We start from the raw sequence: 17,154 nt of genomic DNA on the forward strand, positions 1-17,154 counted from the left end.
AAATTAGAAGCTTTGTTGAGTTGATGTTTGCTGTGTTACACCTTCAACAACTGTAAGCTAGCTAGCTGATATGGCTAACATTGGCTTTATCATCAGTGTCTTATCAGTCCAACAGATGCAGATTTATATTCTCTTATTCTTTAGATCTACAATGATTAGTTGATTAATCAGTTAGTCGCCAACTATCGCCAACTATTTTGATTATCAATTAATCGTCTTGAGTTATTCTTTAAGAAAAAATGTAAAAATTCTCTGATTCCAACTTCTCAAATGTATTTTCTGGTTTCTTTAGTCCTCTATGACAGTAAACTGAATATCTTTGGGTTAAATGAACCAATAAATAAAAATAACGTTGCCAATGCTACATCAGTATTAAAGAGTGAGACCGCTGTCCGAAGAAAAACGGCTACTAGCAAAAAAGGTGGAAGTGGCGTGACCTTGTTATACAACCACAAAACTTTGAAGTGGATGGTTGACTCAACAAATGTCCAACTTTTTCATGGGGGATCTCCGTTATGTTTCCTGTTTCCTTCCTACTGTCAATGTTGGTTTCTCTTAACTGCAACTGTCATTTAAAATTCTCTGTGAAGCTTATATTCAGCTTCATCAGTCTGAGTTAGTCATATCAAGTGGATATCTGACACATTTACAGTCTTTTTAGCATCAAATTCCCTCTTTGTGTTTCCTCGGACAGTGTTTCCCTGTTGAGCTGTGGTGCAAGTATAGTAACAAAAAGAGGGACTTTGGCACTAAAAAGACTGTAACGTTGAAAGATATCTACTTGATTTGACTCATTTGGACGCTGAAGCTTCATATTAGCTTCAGATCAACTTTTGGACTGTGGATTTTGTCCTCCATCACTTCCATTGTAAGGTCATTATGAAGTGATCTTCTAATGGTCAGTATGAACAGGAGGAATGATTACAGCAAGAAGAACAGGTTTAATGTTCATTTGGGCTCCTGACTGTTGGTTTAGGTTGACTTGAAACAATGTGAACCCGTCATTTAACCAGCGATGACAGACCTGGAAACACTCATATATGTTGTTTTTAAAGGAAATAAGAAACAACATATTAAGTCTGAAGTTTCAAAGGCTGCATCAGCGTTCACTCAGGTTTTAGACAAACTAAACCAAGTAAACATAATGAATGTTAGGCAACACATTTATATAAAGATATGGAGATATTTGTCAGCGTATCTGTGTAGAGTTAATGGATTTCCCTATAAAAAAAAGAGAAAAAAGGCAATTAAATTTCAGTTGATTGATGACTTTATTTCTAAACTTTTAATGTCAGACAGTTAGTAAATTCATTCATACTGGTTGTGGGTGAACTGGTTAGAGTGGTTGACGAGGATTTAGCACCACGCATCAAAAAACGGGTGAATCAGAAGTTAAATGGCTGAATGCTGAAACACTTGAAGATAAAAGTGGATTGATGTTTGTATCGCAGCATCTGAAGTCATGAGCTGAACAGAAATAGACGGAGTGAGAATGAACCAGTGAGACACAACAAGCGACCCTCAGTGTGTGAATGAAGGACTTAAAGTGAATGAGGACTTTTGTCCATGTCCGACTGAAAGGAGGAGACGGGTGGGTCCAACACAAAACAACACCAGCACAGACTCATACAGTACTCAGTGGGACGTGCACCTCTTCCTCTCCTCTTCTTCTTCTTCTTTGGTACACGTCCGCAGCGTCGCTACAGCAACAGAATAAATATAGAGGAGGGAGACGGCGCGTCATCGATGCCGCTCAGTTGCCATGGCGACCGTAATGGAGATGATGTGGAGAGACAGAGAGAAACAGAGAGAGAGAGACGAGTCACGCTTCATTCAGAAATCCTTTAAATGTCTAATAGAGAGAGAGAGAGAATATTAGGATGGATGTCACAGTCTCTCTCACTCTGTGACCTTTTATATATAACTAATGAGAGAGCTTCAAACAGAAAACCTTTAATGCTCCACCCCCTCCGAGGTCTGAATATGAAGAATGAATACTTCATTAACATGTTGGAGAGAAGACAAAACCCCCCAGTGCTTCTGTCCCTCTCAAATTAATATTTAAATATGTGGACCAGGATCCATAATCCAAACAAAACATAGATCAGTTTGTAACGATATGAGGTCTCTTTCACACCTGTTGGTTGGTTCATTTGGTCCAGATCATAGCCTGTATATAACCGGTGTGATGTCACCTGTTGGTTTCATTGGAGCTCAGAGTTGCAGGTTATGGTCGGCGCCATTTGGAGCCAAGACCTTCCAAATAAGGAGTGCAGAGTGTTACTTTCATGATCTCAGTTATGCGAACACAGCAGGTACTAATCCAGTAACATTAAACTTAGTGAAATATTGCCACAATAGTCCGAGTCAGTGTGAGCCAACTGTCAATCACAGCTGTCAATCAACACCCACACGGCAGACATCAAAGCTACTATAAGTCTTCAAATCTTATTAACGGAGCAATCATTTCCTAAATGACCACCAGCACACTTATTAGAGGGTCTGAATTTAGAGATTGAGACCAGAATGACTCGTTAAAAAAATGATTGACTCAGTATTTCTAGAGAGAAGTTGAGTCTTTTTGAAAGGGAGTCAGTTGGAGCATCTAGCGGCCGTCGACGGCACTTTAAAGCCGTGTTTCCACTACATGATACCAACTCGGCTCAACTCTACTCACTTTTGGTACCAGGTACTTTTCCGGTTTTCCACTTCATGTAGTACCCTCTCAGTGGGGGCGGGGTTTACAGGGATGATGGTTGCTGATTGTTATCTTCTAATTGTTTCATGGTGGTTACGTTCTAAAACACAGATAAATGACCATCAAAGACTCAACAGATGATTTACTCTGGAGACAGATGGTCCTCGACGGAGGTGATATCAAAAAAAGTACCAGATACTGTACCTGGTACGTCAGCCTCAAGACGCGGTGGCTGCTGATTGATCCAGATAAAGTGTAAACATAAAGTCATCTGGACCAACAGGTGATGGAAGAAAATCTCATTCTGGTGACTGACAGCAAGAAATGCAGCACTTTACTGAACCCTCATATGTTTATTCATCTTCTTTGGAGTCACAAAGAGCTCACCAAGAAATAATTGATAATGTGGTATTTGTCTAAACCAGTGGTTTCCAAACTTTGAGGTGACAGGAGAGACGTGACAGAACTTGTACTCTTGCTTTGAAGCATAACTCAGTCAAATCTGAACAGATATGAAACATGTTTTTAATCAGTGTGATTAAAAACGAAGAAGAAGAAGCTGCAGAACTTGCCTGAGAATCATCACATGTTTAAGTTTTCTTCAGTATCAACGTGATCCAGTGACAGTCGTCTGTACTTTCATGGCAACACTGCAAACAGGAGCTGCTAGAAGCTCATCCAGTATCTTTAATGGAGACTATTTGTCAAACTGTAAACACGTACTGGTTAAAGTTGTAGCTCACAGTTAACTCACTGAATCCATGGCAACGTTACACTTCCTGTTACCTCCAAATCAAAGTGAGACAAGGAACGAAGAACAGTAACAGGACAAAATCTATTCATAAGAACTTTTTTCAATACTTTTATGACATCACTAATGCTAACTTACATATATACATATTGGAGATAAATACTGAAGTGTCTGGACAACAAACATATAAAAACATATCATAACTTTTAGTGATAATGGATAAAACTATGAAAGTATGATCCAGGTTATTAAAACGTGGGATTTTCCTTTGACTCTGTGACCTTTTACCTGCGACTAATGAGAGAGACAGACGGACAGACGGACGCAGAGAGTTAATTGCACTGGCGTTTATAACGGACGTCGTCCCTGTAGAACAGCTGACTGGGAGACAGATGAAGAGAGAGAGAGACCTGCAGTTAATTGGTGTTGTGTCTATAGGGGGCGATTAGTTAATGGAGCCGCCTGTGGATCAGATGACTGACATGACATTAAGATCAACAGCAGCAGGACTGTTACAAAAACCAACCGTCTGTGTGTGTGTGTGTGTGTGTGTGTGTGTGTGTGTGTGTGTGTGTGTGGTAGTGTTAAAGGATAATTCTGGTTTATTACGACTTATTTTTGTACGTTTTTCCATAGTTTCCCTCCAGTAATAACCATTATTTTCATGATCGATACTTTGTTGAATGTTTCCTTGGTTGATCGTTTGGTCGTTTGGTTTATAAAATGTCAGAAAGTGGTGAAAATTGTCTGAAAATAACTGTTTCCCAAAGTCCTCAAATGTCTTGTTTTGTCTTGATCAAAGGTCAACAATCCAAAGATATTCAATTTACTATCAGTGAAGACTAAAGAAAGCAGAAAATATTCATTCATATCATATTATATTCACATGAAAAGCTTGAACTAGAGAATTTTTGCTTTTTTTCTTTAAAAATTGAAAAAAAAAAAAGATGAAGTGATTATGAAAACTGTTGACAGGCTCATATCTGAGATCTGGGAACATGATAATGTCACTAAAAAAACGTCTGGTTAGTCAAACTTATTTGGAAGATAAAACATCACTTAACAGCAAAATTATGTAACATTCACTACAGAATACAGATGGATTTTTACTCACATTTAAGTATTTTCTAACATTTTCTTTACTTTATAATTTATATGGATGTTGCTGTAAAGTGTGAAGGGTCACTGGTTACTGAAGGGTTTTACTCCATTCTGTATTCCTATTTTTTAATTTTTTCTTTAAACAATCTCTTCAATATTACTGATATTACTTAATATTACTCTCCTGTATAATGTGAAGATCCTATAGGTTTATATTCTGACCACCAGTTTCAATTATTTCAACTTCGTTTCTGAGAAATCACATTTTGTCTGTGATTTTTTGGCCTGGTGGATGGGTAAGAAAACTACAATACCCATGAGCCTCGGCTGCCTCGGTGGAGACTCACGCTGCAGATTGCAAAATCAGTTCTCTCAACATTGTAATCTTTAGAAAAAGAGGTAGCGCTGTGCTCCAGGACCGTGCTGTTGAAGATAAGGGTCATCACATAGAAGGAAAAAACAAACTTTAGTTTTTTAATTGTAAGTAGCCATGATGAATAAAAGCTTTTTAACTTAATCTCAGAGTTTTTTCATTTCTGCACCACGTATGAAGTTTGTTTTTTCCTTCTATTGTAATCTTTAGCTTCTGCCCGCCGTTAGCGGCGCATGTGATTGGCCGTCTCCTGCTGAAATGCACCTTGGGAATCATAGTTAACTTTTACCCCAGAATTTTTATGTCCACAGTCTTGTAGCTTCGACTTCTTACTAAAGAACCAGATATTTTCTAACACAGCTGTTCATCATTTGTTCTGATGAATCAACCAGGAGAGTTTCATATTGATCATAATTGTCATTTTTTATAGAAAAAATTCCCAAATTCTCTGATTCCAGCTTCTCAGATGTGAATATTTTCTGGTTTCTTTAGTCTCTATGACAGTAAACTGAATATCTTTGAGTTGTTGACTGTTGTTTGTTTGGGTTTTGGGAAACAGTTATTGACATTTTTCACCATTTTCAGACATTTTAGAGACCAAACGATTAATCGATCAATCAATAATGAAAGTAATCATTAGTTGCAGCTCTACAGCATCTATGCATTTAATGATGTCGCCTCATTATCAAATAACTTCACTGGGATTTATTTTGGAGTCACTTTGAGAGAAACAGAGCACGTCCAGTCAGAAGCTCTGATATTTGTTTTCACACCTGAACATGGTGCTTCATTTACGTTGTGCGTGCATGAACACACACCTGTACACACACACCTGTACACACACACACACACACACACACACACACACTGCAGCTCAGCTGTGTGTAGAAACTCTGGTTGTCCAATTACTTTTTTTTTTCTTCCAGACATTTTCTCTGCTCTCGTCTCCACAGTTCATTTATGTTCCTACAAAAATGAAATGAACCCATGACCCCAATAAACGGCCGATGGTTCAGGAGGTGTGTATCACAGGGTGTGTGTGTGTGTGTGTGTGTGTGTGTGTGTGTGTGTGTGTGTGTGTGTGTCTCCCACTGTAACTTTCTTTGGAGGTTATCAAACTGATGTATCAATGCGGCTCGTCTGCTCATCTCAGATCCAGCTGCTCCTATAAAGACACATTTTTGTAATATGTCATTTATTAAAGAAAAGACTATCAGACTTATTTATCTTCCAAAATAGCTCCACAAAGTCATACGAATCAAAACACAAAGAGACAAAGACACGCTAACAGAACTCAAAACCGCCCTGTAACGTTTCCCTGCATCAGACAGTATGTGGATTTTATTTAAGGAAGGAAATATCAGCTTCATTAGTTCAATTATGAGTCAAAACTAAAGTATAAAAGCAGCCAGAGTGTCATTAGAACTGCAGTACTGTAAAAATAGTCAGAACACATAGAAACTCTGATGTACCTACATTTTTTGTGGGATGTTATCTGTATTCAAATCGAGCGTCTGAGGATAGAAGATGTTATATTGCTGTACAGATTTTAAAGCCTCCCGACGCAAGTTTGGGATTTGATATATTAGATATTCAAGTAAATAAAACTGACTTGACTTGATGGAATATTGTTCAGTTATGAATAAAATGATCGGGAGGATGTTAACAAATCGATACGGTGTGTGAATAAAAAGCAAATGTTAGAAAGTAAATAAATGAATCATGTGACTGAAACGTCACTGACGAGCTGAAAACATCAGATCTGTGTGGAGCGACGATGATGAGGAGACTGTAACCTTCCTCACATCTGTACATGAAACTAACAGAAATGTCATATTTCCATCATGTTTTCCATCGTTTGAGTTTTGACTGCTGCTCTTCTTGTGGATTAAAACAAACATTTTCACATTTTCTTTCAAATCTGCTCTGCGTATCGGGTGGAAACCTGCTTCCTCTTTCTGTCTTATACTCGATTCTCTCTGAGCCTGTTTGCAGTTTATTGCTCTGAGCTCATAATGTTCCCTTGGCCTTCTATCAAGTATAGACATAACTCACCGCTCTCACACACACACACACACACATTAACACACACAGTATTAATGTAGCCAACCTAGCTTGGCTTGGCAGACTCCATTAAACTAGAAATGGATTGAATGGTGTGTGTTCATGTGTGTGTGTGTGTGAGCGTCCGCATGTATTTTACTTTACCAGTACACACACACACACACACACACACACAGGTCTACTCCAGCTACATTTTCCCAGAGTCCTTTTCTGCCCACATGTAATAACGGCATCCTGAGGTGTGTGTGATTGAGTGTGTGTCTTTATATGCCCTAAAGATAACTACCAGAGTGTGTGTGTGTTTATGTGCATCACATAATATATTTCATAAGTGCTGAAATCCCTGATTGAAGTCTTAACAACAAACTAAAGCAGCTTTAGCTTTGGAGGAGATCTGTAATATCTCAACACACACACACACACACACACACACATGCTGCTGATGCAGATGTTAGCTTCCTGATGGGGATTACTCCACATGTTTGTGGACCAGTAACGATGGCTGGTTTTGTTGCAGTGGTTCTGTAAATGTCGACACAGGTGTCCACATATGTCACATTTTATTTTTTAACAGTTTGTTAATAAATTTGTCTCTTTTATTGAGTCTAGTCTTCATTTGTTGGTGATGTTGTATGTAGCTTGTAGCACTGCTGCACTTTTTAGTAGCAAGTAGTTTATTAATAATAATAATCTTTATTTATATAGCACCTTACAAACCAGCATTACAAAAAGAAAAGCTGCATTAAAACAAACCAATGACAGCACTCCGATGTAATAAATCCAGCAGTGAAAGTAGGAAAAAAGTAGAATAAAATAACCAAAACATAATAAAAAAATATTTTAAAAAAAGGTAAAATAAACAAATAAAAGACATAAAACAGAATAAAAATGGAAACAAAAAACTTAACATTAAAAAAAAGGCTTTTTAAAAGCATTTTAAGAAATTATTTGCAAGCAGTATCAACATAAAATTGATCACAATTTGAAATACAGTTATAATCCCAGTAATCCCAGTACCAGTTCCCAGTCCCATACGCAGACAGGTAGTTTGATGGAGGGTTGATTTCAGTTTAATCTCTGTGTGAAGCCGCAATGATTAGTCGAAAATTAATCGCCAACTATTTTAATAATCGATCAATCGTTTCAGTCTTTTTTTCTTTCTTTTTTTTTAAGAAAAAATGTCCAAATTCTCTGATTGCAGCTTCTTAAATGTGAATATTTTCTGGTTTCTTTAGTCCATGATGACAGTAAACTGAATATTTTTGGGTTTTGGGCTGTTTTTAGGTTGTTTTGAAGATGTTTTAGGTCTACATTTTGCATCTTGGACTTTAGTAAACAGTGATCATAATCTTTCACCAATTTCTGACGTTTTATAGACCAAGCGACTAATTGATTAATCGAGACAACAATCATCAGCAAAGGCTGATTCCAGCAGCCTCTTCAGCAAGAACTAAATGCTCAAGTTCAAATTCAGTTTTCGAAGTGTGGCGTCGTCATGAGTGATGACCAAACATTTTTGTACCCCTGTGTTTGACGCTTCGATACACCAAACATTCTCTGTTTCTCAAATATAAGATTTATTTATTTTTGTTTCATATCATAGTAAACAGAAGATCTTTAGGCTTTCATTAAACCACATTAAGGGTTAATATTTTACACTGCACTGTTACTTTTATTCTCTTGTTTTATCTGTCTTATTACCCTTTTTAGCTTCTTTTTATTTCCAAATTGAACACTTTGTAATAGTTTTTATACGTCATTTAACTTGTGTTGCTTTTATATTCTGTTTTAATGCCTTTTATGCTCTATGTAAAGCACTTTGAATCGCCTTGTTGTTGAAATGTGCTATACAAATAAACTTGCCTTGCCTAGGTTTAGGGTCACTGGTTGGACAAATGAGACATTTGAGGACGTCACTTTGGGTTCTGGAAAAGTGTAATTGACATTTTTCTTTTACAATTTATTGACTAAATGATTAATCAATGAATTAAGCACACAATTAGCACATTAATCAATAACAAAAATGGCCACTAGTATCAAGTTGACATTGCTATGTATGTGTATGTGTTGCTCCAAAGTAAATACATGTTCAGCTGAGATTTAAAAGCCAGAAATATTCAGTATAACTACTAATTGAGCCGTACTGTAGGTACTGATCAATAATCACATCAATGCCTGGAGGTTTACTGTGAGTATTCTGTGACAAGCAGCGGAAGAAAAGACAAGTCTCTCTATACAGGAGATGAATTGGAGTCTCTTTCTTCCAGTTCCTGTCATTTAAAGAGCAAATCAGCACTAAATCCTGTGTTTTGAGCTGTAAAATGGAGATCCGGCTTCTGAATAGAGAAGAGAGACATGATGAACGGAGAGAGAGAGAGACAGAGAGAGAGAGGAAGGAAGAGGGGAGATGAAGGCAGGTGGGTGGTTTCACTGAGCCAATTACTCGCCGAGTAATTTCCTCGTTTATGACTTAATTATGTTATGAATGTAAATGACAAGAGCTCCAGGTACCCAGAGGGCAGCGCTGTTCGGCTGACTGACACACACACATTTTGTATTCATTTACCCACCCTGACCTCTGACTTTCACCGTTATTCTAATATTAACAATGAACTCTGATCCCAAACTAATCATTTTAAGTAACAATTGGCACAAAGTCCTCACTGTGGAGGCTGAAAAGGGCCAAAAACGGAAATATTCATTTATGAAAGTATGTGTTTCTGAAGGGCGGAAACGAAAAAAACCCACTTAATTTAATCACTCAGGAATGACAACAGCAATAATTATAGTATATGTGTGTGTGTGCGTGCACTGCTAACTTAATCTAATTAACTGTAATGAGGCAGAGCTTCTGGAGCTCAAGGACGCCAGGGGGGCCATCGGTGTCTCCCTGCCCAGCCAGTAGCCTCTGTCCCTGGGGATACACTCTCCTCTCTACATCTCTCTCTTTTTCAGAGCAGAGAATCACCCAAAATTGTTCTTAAAGTAAAGTTATTGGTGACATTTTCCTTTAACAAGAAGCCTTTGTTCATCCTGTCCTCGTAACTGTGTCTCTAAAGGAAAATTCAGGTTTATTCAGCCTCATATTTCTTATTTTTACAGTGAAGATCTTTTACACAAACTTCAGTCCAAAAGTGCAGGGACATAAGCAGTCAGATAGCAAACACATTTTTACTTATTTGTGAGAGAAAACAAAGTCAAATGTTAAAATGCAACAGTACAAACAGGACAACATTCAACACAAAATGCTAATAATAAAACAATATACACATGGGAGTAGATTTGGGTCTAGATTATTCCTACCAATAATAATAATCTGAAAAGATCTCGTCACTTTAACACCACACAACATTACCGGTAAAATCTACGCAGAACTGCCAGGTTTCTGTTTTTTCTGTGAAGGAGTGCTATGATAAAGGTTGAAAGAGATGGATATGGAGGATACCCAATTTGATGATCTGGCGACCCTCAACTCATAGAGCTTGTCCGTGACTACTCTCACCTATATGACGCTTGATGTCGCTGTTGCCGCTTTTTCTGCCGTGATCTCAGCATCAACAGTATTGTAACCTCCTCGAGAGTCGCCATGGTTACTGTTTACGTTGTGCAAAAACGGGGGTTCAAGGAAGATATTCTGGTGTTGACAAGGGATGATTAGAGCCCAATCTGCCCCCTAGTGGATACAGTTTTAAAGTACGCAAGCAAGAATGTGAATAATGACGCTGGAATCACGTACGTGTTGGTAAAAAACAAGTATATCAGTGGCTTGAGGTAAATATGCTCACTATAGAGTTTTTAATTAACAATCTAATATGCTAATATGTTTAACACAAAAAACTACAAACTGAAAATAACAATTTATCAAGAATTTCTGCAAATAGTATATGAACCCCAATATAATGAGTTACAAACCAAACCTAAAATGCCCTGAAAAATAACCATCAGATACCTGCAAGTTACTGCGAAAACTTCAAGGAAATTCGTGTAAGATTAAAGGACCTGTGTAACAAAGCGTTACCGAAAGCTGCTTGCAAACAATCTGTTTTCTAGTTTAGTTTGGAGGACTGTTTTAAGGAAAGTATTTTGTTAAGATTGTGATAGTTTTATCCGGAGAGATCCTCAGGCCTTTTCTCCTCTCAGGTAGTAGGGCAAACACACTCACACCTGCTTAAATAAGCACAGTCTGACCTGCTGATTCATCACTGTCCTGTTCATCCTCCCTCCAGAGGATGAGACAGACAGAGAGACAGACAGAGAGACAGGTCGATGCAGCCTCATGTTAATCTGTTTTGCAGTGTGCAGAGTTATTATCTATTTAGATTCATAATAAGGTTGTACGACGGAAACACACTGACTTCCTTTTATAATGTCAGCAGACGTCTGGACAGTTAATAAATTCATATTTTTATATTTTTTGCAGAAACTGAAGCTTTTTTCAGTGAATGCAACGCTATGTATCTGGAGAGCTGCGTACAGTTATTTTGGTTGGATAACAAAAAACACACAAACACACACACACTTGCGTTGATGAAATTAAGGTTTTGGCAATGTCTGAATACATAATTTAACAAAAATAACTTAAATAACTAAAATTATGAAGACAGTTCTGAGAAGCAGACGAACTTTTGAAAGCAGCCCTGAATAATTTAAAACATAACTTTAAAAATCTAATGCAAATAATATAAATATTTTATTTTATTATGCTCACATTCTGTCACATCACCACTGAAAACAGCAAAGTTTCACAGAAAATTCAATTAATCTCAGTGGAATCGCAGCGATCAGTAGATTCACTCGCTGGAGCAACATGAACCAGTGCAAATCTTTTTAACAAGTTAACAAGACACAATTTTGCATCGTTGACAGAATGAAGAGAGTCCAAAACTCAGGAAGATAACATTTACTGTTTTGCTCCATCCAGTTGGATTTAACCTCCTCTGACGGAGAATAAACAGCTCAACAAACGAGGAATAGTTTGCAGACAGTAATGAGATTCATAAACATCTTCTTTCACAAAGTCGTGCTGTGGGGCGACGGCGACTTTACACTGTTAACATGTGATGACCTCAGCGTCCTCTTTCTTCGCTCTGTTGCTCCTAAACTTCCAGCAGGACAAAGTTCACTTCTTCATTACCAACCAATCAAAGAACCTCTCTCCTTGACTGATCCAGTCAGGATGGACTGTGTTTGTGCTGTCAGCCTGTCTGGAAATGATTGATGCCCTCACGCTCACAGTTCATTGTTTGTGCTTGTGTGTTTTGTCAGTAAAGGTAGAGTCAGTGATTTCGGAGAAAGAGTGTTTAATACACTTTTTGTCAAATTCAGCTAATATCTCCTCACGGTCCACTAGCTGTCCGTTCAGTGTGTGTGCTCTGTAGATGAGAACTAAACACGACACTATTCCAGCCAATCAGCAGGAGGCGTTCATGCTCGTGCACAGGACAGGGAGGAGTCATCAGAGCAGCTGTTGAATGGTGGGAGGGCTGGTGAACTGGAGACAGAGAGGCTGTGGCCAATTCATATAGAAAGTGTTTTCTCATAGAATAGATACACTTCCATGTTATTAAATCTATGAATCTATCAATCCACATTGAATCCCAGACAGTCTCACAGAGACCCGCCGCGTTTTTTTACGCTCCGAGTCTGTTTCTGTTGCGTTTAGTGAAGCGTAATCTGAGCAGGCAGCTGTATGTGTGTTTTTAACTTTAACTTCAGTTTATTTAAAGTGCAAAGCACCCAGAGAGTCTCTTTACACTTTACAAGTCAATAAGAATGACAAGAGAAAGAGGAAAAATGAGGCACACGATAGTAAAAATACACACACACTCAGACATGTATACCAGTAGTAATGTTAATATTACAACACAAGGTTTAGGTTATTGAGATTATACAGCTTTAACAGGGTTGGAGCAGATTCATGTTAAAGAGAAAAACAATTTGTGGTTCGTGTTCCCAGCCGGTGAAATTAGGAATAGTCATAGTAAACAGAAAAAAAGACGTGTACCTTGTTAACCATATCAATGAATCAATCAATACAAACACTATTGATTTCTTCCCTCGGAGCCGATATGCAAACTATTTTCAGTAAATGTCTGCTGTCAGTCGGCCTGGTGAAGGCAGTTTGTCCTCTCAGCTGACAGACGACGGAGACACTGAACGCAGGTCGAGTGAGAAGTGAGGAGGCTGCAGAGAGGCGAAGAGTCTGGACCGACTGTTGTGAGAGGAACAGAAGTGACTCTACAGCTGACGCATCGCTCTGGATTCCACCATATTTCTCTTTTGGTTGTTGCCATGGCAATGGGTGTCCATGAATTGGGGGAGGGGGGTGGAGCTTCTGAAGGAGCTTGAGGGGAGGGGTTTTATTAATTGGGTGTTTAGTTCAAATATCATCAATCTCTCTCCAGAATAACTGACTCGACTTTTAAGCAGCTCATTCAAGAAAAGTTTGGACTTGAGCTGAAACTATTACTCGATCAACAGAGAATTAATTGGCAACTAAAATAAATTAATTAATTTAATGCAAATGATTTATTTCAGTATTTTTCAAGCATATTTTGTGTATATAAAAAATCTCTGCACACCTGAGTGTGTGACAGCTGCATCGGAGGAAAGTGCAACTTGAAAACTATGAGAAGAACTGCTGCACCGCCTCGCTTACTGCTGAAATATTTATGAGATCACAACGTTCAGTCTGTCCAACCTTCATCAGGTAGCAACACTTCCAGATATATACACATATAGTAGACGCCTCGATCATCCAATCAGAGGACCACTGACTGGTCTGGCTGATGAGCACATTGAACTTACTCAAAGCATATGCGTCACCAGTCAGAAAACAGCATTACAAAAATAAGAAAGATACAAAACGTCAATATAATGATGTAAATAAATCCATGTAACCTCAAAGTGAATTAAGAGCAAACATACTGATATATCATGAATCTTACAGTGTTATCAAACATATTACATTCATTATATATAAAAAAGTCAAAGGGGAGGAAGGTAAATTAGGGACAAAAGTCTTAATTTGTCAAAAAATGTTTTCAATGTCATCATACATTAAATATATCTCCTAATTGGCATTAGATACAATCGCATAAATAAATAGTATAATCAAGGGCAAATTCATCAGTGAATCTTTACGGTGATATCCATGTAATTTAAATAATAAAAGAAACATTATAGAGGCTGGGGATAAAATAGTTCAGAGGACCAATAGACGTAATCAATCCATAGATGTTATTAAAAAAACACTGTAAGGGATGTGAAAAAATGTGAATCTAGACATTTTAATGAAGGCATTACAGAACAGGGAAGACTAACTTATCATTTTTGTTAATACTCAGCTCCAGAATACACTAACTGGTGTAGATATTTGTCTAATAAATATAGCCTCACATGTAGAAGTTATAACATTACATTTAGTAGAAGTTCATCATTCAGTCTCTTGGGAGATGAAGTCTGTAACATAAATATCCAGAATGCTTCCCTTCCGATCACGTTTTCAGTCTCCAGACAGTAGTTCTGTGTAAGTTCTACACTGAAGCTCTTTGAGAAATTTATAATGTAGCACAAAGTCAAGAAGTTGTGATATGTAGCCCAACAAGCTAGTGAAGCTGTAAACAGAACAGTGTTCCTGCACATGCTCAGTGACGTCTGCCTTACACAGAACTACTCTCCGGAGACTGAAAATGTGATGCTGTTATTAGTCTTTGGAGCTGTTTCTAAACAAACTGACCAAACTCTTCATGATGAAGGAACATGTCACCCAGTGCAGCGCTGTGACTCACTGATGTGTTTTTAATAAGATATATCAGGCTTTGATACACACACAACACTTGTGAGTAGATCAGTTCATCGTTGGTTTGGATCCAAACATGAGATTGTTTACAATAAGAAAAATATAGAAAATCAGCAGACATATCCTTTAAAATATGTAATAATCATCATATATTATTTTGACTGTCTTGATTTCAGCCACCAACAAACCAAACCCTCTATAAGTGCGTCAGTGTGTCCATGCTTTGAATATCAAGAAGTGAAATAACACTGAGGGTAGAATTTAAATGAGTTTAGATCTGCTGTGTTCATCCTGTAAGCAGCAGGCCGTCGTTTTTATAAATCCAGCCGCATATCAACACACACACTCCAGATTGATCTCATTTAGGCCATTTATTAGAGACCTAAATACACACACGCGCACACAGACGTAATTGTAACCTCAGCCTGTTGGCATAGCAACTTCAATCATCCGGCAGGACGACCCTCTTATGACGTCATCAGGCGAGGAGGGTTTGATTGGCTGGATGATGAATGGCTGCTGTGCTGAGCAGCGTAGTAAGCTGACAATTACCTGAAACACAGACAGACATAGAGAGCCTGCACCGAGTAGTTAGAGAGAAAAACACATCAAGATCTGATCATAGAAACATCACACAAGCAAAACAAGTGTCCCTATTATCACTGAAAACATCACAGTAAGCAGTAATATGGGTAATTATTGCTTTATTGCCTTATATCTTACTCTGAAAGAACAATTTTCCTTCTATATTTATAGTTTGCTTCATGAGAATGATCATTTGAAAAGGTGATGCATGATTTTAATAGTTTTACAGGACAGAAAGTCAGAAATTTTGATCAGTGTCCTTAAAAACGCTAAAAAAAAAAAAGACCTTTATCTGTCTGTTAAAGTGATGTGTTTTGTCATTCAGACATACTGGGCTCACACTTGACAGGACATTTACAAAAAGAGACACGAACGCTTGTGTGATATTTGTCACCTTGTGAGAAACAGAAAGAGCAGCAGTGAGTTAAACATGTTCTGATAAGAAGGAAAACAGGCTGCGTCACTGATGAATTTTTTAAAACATACTTTACTTTCATTGAAGTCTTTAAGATCTGATATTATGGTTGTTTTTTTTTATTCATTTTTATAAATACTTAGTCTGTGATATTTTATTCACCAAAAAGCTGTTTCTTTAAATCCATCTTTCCTTACGGCCCAGGTTCCCCTCTGCAGGCTGTTTCAGAAGCTATTTACATAAAAATCTGCATTATTAATAACCACCTCCTGGAGGTGTGGCCCCCACCTTCACCCCAAGCCAATCAGAATTCGACCTAATGAATAATACAGATTTCCTTATTTTCCTAATGACCATTGTGAGTTGGGCTGCATAGAAACTCTCCTGGATAATATAACGACCCTACAGGTTTATATTATGACCTCTAGTGTCATTTCAACTTTTTTCCTGAGCAATCACATTTTGGTTGTCATTTTGGTGGACACCTAAAAAAAATACTACAATACCCATGAGCCTTAGCTGCTGTTATTATGGAAAAGAAGCCAAAAGAATCTACATCTGCTGATCGTAAAATCAGTTTTCTCTTCATCGTAATCTTTAGCTTCTGCTTGCTCGTTAGTGGCACACACGACCGTAATTTAAGCTATGTGATTGGATGTTTCTTGCTGAAGTGCACCTTGGGAGTCGTAGTTAATTTATTCCCTGAAATTTTTACGTAAACAGTCTTGTGCCTTCGACTTTTTATCAAAGAGCCAGATCATTTCTAAATTCCTCATCTTTCATACTGAATGATGTTGATCCAAGCCATAGAAGTTATCTAAATATGGGTCACGTAACGCTGTTTATGGGAAAAATAAATCAGATTCGTACTACTGGAACCAGGGGCGTCCAAAATATCTCATCCCTCTTCACATCTCTACCAGATCAGACTTGTTATGAGCAGATACTCGATGTTAAATGACTCTAATCAGGATCAAGAGCAAATAAAAATGTTATCAGATTGGTGTAATGTTGTGGAGACGAATGGTAGTTTGGGTTGCTATCACTACACACACACACACACACACACACACACACATACACACAAACACAGCCCTCTTCTCTGTACCAATCCCAATCACATCATCGTCATAGCAACCATTTGATCCACAGTAACCAGCCAGGCACCAATCAACCTCCTGCGATGTGAATCCGTGTGTCTGTGTTCATGTTTAGAAGCTGGAACTGAAAACCAAGAGGAAGATGCAGACCCCCTCTGAGCCAATCAGCAGCGAACTTATCACCTTGTTTTGACGTTATGACAGCGCCCTGCGCTGGCTAATAACGGCCATTTTTAGAGAAACAATCCTTCAAGTTTTATCAAAAT

The 17,154-nt window shown here is 38.0% G+C and overlaps 1 protein-coding gene across 7 annotated transcripts in view; it reads left to right on the top strand.

Moving 5' to 3' along the window:
• The window catches only part of LOC121890750 (calcium-activated potassium channel subunit beta-4-like), a 43,477-nt gene that overhangs the window by 13,737 nt on the left and 12,586 nt on the right, over window positions 1-17,154 (top strand). The gene's annotated exons all lie outside the window — the stretch shown is intronic.

Source organism: Thunnus maccoyii, chromosome 23 (assembly GCF_910596095.1).
Source record: "Thunnus maccoyii chromosome 23, fThuMac1.1, whole genome shotgun sequence".
Taxonomy (NCBI): domain Eukaryota; kingdom Metazoa; phylum Chordata; class Actinopteri; order Scombriformes; family Scombridae; genus Thunnus; species Thunnus maccoyii.